Raw genomic sequence first — 6,000 nt, forward strand, 5'->3', positions numbered from 1 at the left:
GATATTGTTGTAATATGGCAGAAGAACACTGTATAATTGAACAGATTTTTAAAAAGCCTTTCGGTTGTAGATCATTTAGCGAAAAAGTTGAAATTGTAACTGTGGGGGGAAGACCAGTGCCGGCGCTTCCGAACTTATAGTTTTTACATAAAGAAAAGAGTAGAGAATATTTACGTTATTTCAGTGTGAACCAATATGTGAAAACTAATTGGCTAACCGGATGCTGTCATCTTAATAAATTATTTTGTTGGCCATGCTTATTATTTTGTAACGACCAAAGTGTGTGGAACAATGAGGGTTATAATAAATTAAATAATCTCAGCAATGCCATTATCAAACACGAACGATTGCAGTGTCATTTGCATTCGGTTGTTCGGCTTTCTTGTTTTGGAAGTGTTCGTATTGACACCCAACTTGATCAACAATTGAAATCGGATGTGGCGTGTCACAATGAAATGGTGAAGAAGAAGAGAGAAATATTGATACGCCTAATCGACGCAACATGCTTCTTAGCCATGCAAGAACTGCCGTTCAGAGGGCATGGCGAAAGTGAAGATTCACTTAACAAAGGCAACTATATAGAACTTTTACATTTGTTGAGCAGCTACGACACTACTCTTCGAGAACATCTAGAGTCGTCTGCAACATTTAAGGGCACATCGAACAGAATTGTCGACCTGGTTGGCGAGTTGGTATAGCGATGGCCTTCTATGCCCAAGGATGCGGGTTCGATCCTGGGCCTGGTTGATGGCATTTAAATGTGCTTAAATACGACAGGCTCATGTCAGTAGATTTACTGGCATGTAAAAGAACTCCTGCGGGACAAAATTCCGGCACATCCGGCGATGCTGATATAACCTCTGCAGTTACGAGCGTCGTTAAATAAAACATAACATTTTAACATTTAACATCGAACAGAATTCAAAATGACCTGATAACTGCTATCAGTGGCGTGTTGATGGAATCTATTAAGAATGACATTTCCATGGCCCAGCATGTTGCAATTACTTTAGATGAAACATCCAATGTAAGCAACAAATCACAACTATCCACCACTCTCAGGTATGTCCATGACCAGACAGCATAGGTTCAAGAAACGTTTATTTCCTTCATTGATGTGAGTGCAGATAGATCCGCTAATGGTTTATTTAATCATGTAATGGACATAGTGGCATCTTATGATATCAGAGACAAATTAGTTGGTCAAACATATGATGGTGCGGCAGTGATGGTTGGAGAAATTAATGGACTTACAACCAAAGTTCAAGACATTTATCCTAGAGCTCTATTTGTTCATTGTTTCAGTCATGTCCTAAATCTAGTCTTATCTCAGTCAGCTATGAGTATTAAGGAGTGCCGGATCTTTTTTCAAACATTGAATGGAGTAAGTAGCTTCTTCTCCAAGTCTACAAAACGCGCGCATGCTCTTACTGAATATTCCAACAGAATAATTCCAAGAAATGCACCCACAAGATGGAATTTCTCTTCCAGAATAGTCAATGTTGTAAAGGAGAACCGTGAATTGCTGGTGGACTTTTTTAAAAATATACTCAACAACTCATCAGACTGGGAAAGTGAAACTGTTGCTCTTGTGCGTGGATATTTGTCTTTCCTTTCAGAGTTTGAGACCAAATTTCTTCTAAATGTGTTATCAAAGATCTTTGCATACACTGATATTCTGTACAACATTCTTCAAACGAAGCATTTGGATATTCTGTATTGTGTAGAAAAGATTAATGAAACAAAACGTATTGTTCTACACGAGAGAGACAGATTTGATGCATTTGTAATGAAGTCGAATGTGAAGAAGTGCAGCGAAAAAGAAAATGATGTCATAAAATACAGGAGAATATTTTTTGAAATAATAGACAATGTGACAAACCATATCGTCGTGTGAATGCAAGAACTAGGTAACTCGAAATTTGCGTTTTTTAGTTAGCTCTTTTATAGCATAGCAAAAATCGCACAAAATGTAATGCAAGAACTTGGTACCTGATTGAACGATACCAGCGACATCTATTTTCCAATATAACAAATAGGTGAATGAAAACGAGACTTATTCCTTAGTGCAATAAATAAGTAAATAGGCAATGTCACAAAATATGAAAAATCAAGTTACCTAGTTCTTGCATTCACACGACGATATTACAGATAGGTTTGGAAATCTCCCTCAGTTGGAAATCATTTCATTGCTTGATCCAACCAAATTTCAGTCTTATAAATTAAATTTTCCTAATTCCTCCCTGGATGTGCTGAATGTAAAGTACAGTGCAATGTTTGACATAGTCCGTCTAAAAAATGAACTGACAGTCCTATATTCAATGGAGGAGTTTCGTGGAAAATACCCTCATGAACTGCTAACACATTTAAAATCAAAAGAACTCCACACCGCATTTGTCGAATTGTACAAATTGACCCTACTGGTTTTGACCATACCAAGCACATCTGCATCTACTGAGAGGTCATTTTCTGCCCTTAAGCAGATTAAATCATTTCAAAGATCAACTCAAGGGCAAGAAAGATTGAGCAGTCTAGCCTTGATGTCCATTGAGAAGAAAAAGCTGAAAGAAATCCGAAAATCCCCTACATTCCACAGCGATGTCATTGAGGAGTTTTCTAAAAAGGACGCAAAATGGAGTTCACCTTCAAGTAAATAAGGTATGATTTATTTAATTACTAATTTATTTTATCATTAGTTTCCGAAGGTTTCCGTTTTCTTACCCTCCTTCTGGCTGCTGCTCTGGTTTGATGTCAGAACTCACTAAAATTATATCAAATATAAAATTATTATCAATATGTTCGAGATATTGTAAGTTGTATACCTATGTAGCATGCAAACATGAAGAGCCTACCCTAATGCAATAGGATCCGCACGCCACTGCTGTAAGTGAGTTATTATGAAATCTGTAAGTTACTGTAATTTTATATAAAATCATTTCCTTGGATTTGCACTTTCCCTCAATTTACACCATGTTTCCCCTGGTCCCTTGAGAAGTGTAAAAGAGAAGTTGTACTATGCAGGATGATTCATGACCCATGCATTAGGAATCAGTTTATAGGTCATTGTGAGAAAAACTGTCACATGAACATACATAAGATGATGAATATTTAAGGAACTACAGCTATTCCAATCCTAAGAAAGTAGAAGCAGTTGTGAAGAGAATTAATGGGAATCAATTAAAACTACACAGAAAGATCATGATGAATATTTAATAGGATGCGAAACTGCAGTCAGCACCATCTGACAGAAGGGGGTTCAAATAAGATGATCAGCGCCCGACGTAGTGTGTGGTGAACATTAGAACTACGTGTTGGGTAGATTACCCAGAGTTCTTTATTTATCTGTTCGTTCGAGACGAACAGACGATGCTAGAGAAGACAAAATGGCAACCAGAAACTTGCTAATGAGTGGACATAAAGTGATATTAAATGTGTGTGTATAAGCACTGTATGTTAAACAGTGATGTGTGTTGTAAAAATAGTGTTGTTGAATGTATTGTAAAGTAATAGTAATATAATAAATTGAACTATGTAAGTAGTTTTTGCAGAATTTCCATTGCGCTGTACACTAAATACCCAAAGAATATAATCCCAATTATCTAACCTTTTGCTTAATTTTCTGTCTCTGTTTGGTTATATTTTAATTGGGTAGTGTAAAAAAGATCATCTCTTTACTCTTCCTGCTGGCTCTGGTAAGAATTTTCAGTGGAAGATGGTGTGAGAAATAAAAATGTAAATGTTTTATTTTAAAGTGGGTTAGTTGAGAATATCGATGAGGGTGGAAGAGAAGGAATATTTTCTGCATAGTTTAACATTTTCGTCACCAGGTGCGTTGCTAGATGTAATAATTTTTCCACCGTCCAACAAATGGCAGCAAGATCAGTTTCTACATTAGCACCTCTAGCATGTGTTACGGAAAACTCTAAGTTTCGCATCCTATTATATATTCATCCATGGAAAGATTATTAAAAATACTGTACTGGTATTAAACAGAAACTAAGCAAATTTCAGTTTGAAAGCACATTTTCAAATATTCCTCCTTCCACTTCATGCACTTTGTGGCACAGATGTGAATCACTAGCATAGCATTTCATAGCTCAGTCTAGTTGATAAGCACAGCAGTGTTCACAATATCAGCAACTAATTGTTCTCAAGTCTGTACTTTCGTAAGTGAACTGCTACTACACGAGGAAAGTGAAGGGAGACACCATCATGTTGATAATACATTCATCGCCTGGTCTCTAATGGGACCTCTTCCAATGTAACATCACAAAATGGTTGTTAGGCTACTTATCGACAACTGATGTCACCAGACCTGACCTCTCTGTATTTCACGTTTCAGCAGAATCTCACTCTCCTTAGTCTGGCCACACTATTTATTAAGATGAAAACATGTTACAAGCTTGATTCATAGTACAACATATGGATTTTTACAATGTTCATATAACATGGTTTGTTCGAATTACCTTGCATATTAAACACTTTTCCAAGTGTCAATTGATGAAAGTATCTCCTACAATCATAGTTTAATTTACGCATTCCAAAATATGTTGCATATCTAAGTCTTAATGAGATGATTGTACATACCTTGTGGCCTATCTTGAAGACTTGATCGTAATCCAGACAGTTTGTATTGATCATGATCGAATCTGTGTCACCATAAATAACTTGAAAATTCATCTTCTCCACGAGGTCCTTCATGTTCATTAATATTTCTCTGCCTTTTGCTTAAAACGAGAAAAAACAAATGAAAAATAACAAAGCATAAACTTCCTTTCCTTTCTTACAAAACTGTACCTGACTACAAGTATATGGTGTTTTTACAAAGTTTAGGGACACCTTATAATTCTGTTACCTTATAATCCTTATAATAAGGACTGTTGTCCTTATCGAGAATTTATAAGTTTTTCAAACAAAATAAACAGTCTTACATTTTCAGCATTAAAGTTGAAAATGAATGAATAACTAATCGGTGCATAATTCTCAACTGTTGATGGATGATGTAGGATATATTACTCTTTAAATTAGTAAAGATCAACTATTTGTAAAAAAACTTTTCTTTGTGAATGTCCTAGCACTTTCTAAAGTTTTAAGTTTAAAAAAAAAAGGGGACATTTTGTTATTGGTTGATTCATCTGTAACTCTTGAATGGAGCTGCATTCCTTGGGATTACAGTGGTAGGGAGGCGCAGCTGTGCAAACCTCATAACTATTACTGTACTGTCTCTATTCAGCAGTCACAGAAGAACCGATTATTAACAAAAGTCCCCATTTTTTAAAACTTCAAACCTTAGAAAGTGCTAGGACATTCACAAAGAAATTTTTTACAAATATTTGAGCTTTACTAATTTAAAGAGTAATATATCCTACATCATCCAGCAACAGTTGAGAATAGTGCACCAATTAATTAAGTTACTCATTCATTTTCAATGTTTGAGATGGGTAGGGCATGTAGCACGTATGGGCGAATCCAGAAATGCATATAGAGTGTTAGTTGGGAGGACAGAGGGAAAAAGACCTTTGGGGAGGCCGAGACGTAGATGGGAAGATAGTATTAAAATGTATTTGGGGGAGGTGGGATATGATGATAGAGACTGGATTAATCTTGCTCAGGACAGGGACCAATGGCAGGCTTATGTGAGGGCAGCAATGAACCTCCGGGTTCCTTAAAAGCGAGTAAGTATTCATTTTCAACTTTAATACTGAAAATGTTGTTGTTTTCTAATGCCAGGCATTTGACAAAATCATTTGACCCCTTGCACTCCAATATTTTTCAAATATATTATCATAGTCAGCCACTGAAGCACAGATTTTGAGATGTTCCAAATCCATTTCTTGGTTTGAGTTGCACAATAGGCAGTTAGGGGACTGATATATTCCAATTCTATGCAGGTGTTTGGCCAAACAGTCATGGCCTGTTGCCAATCTAAATGCAGCTACAGACGATTTTCGTGGTAAATCGGGAATTAACTGTGGATTATGATACAGAGAGTTCCATTTT

At 36.3% G+C, this 6,000-nt stretch overlaps 1 pseudogene; it reads right to left on the bottom strand.

The window, feature by feature from the left end:
• Window positions 1-4,701, bottom strand: part of LOC138715747 (uncharacterized protein CG3556-like) — an 87,272-nt pseudogene extending 82,571 nt beyond the window's left edge.
• Window positions 4,702-6,000: the final 1,299 nt, after the last annotated feature.

This window comes from Periplaneta americana, chromosome 15 (assembly GCF_040183065.1).
Source record: "Periplaneta americana isolate PAMFEO1 chromosome 15, P.americana_PAMFEO1_priV1, whole genome shotgun sequence".
NCBI classification, from domain to species: Eukaryota; Metazoa; Arthropoda; class Insecta; order Blattodea; family Blattidae; genus Periplaneta; species Periplaneta americana.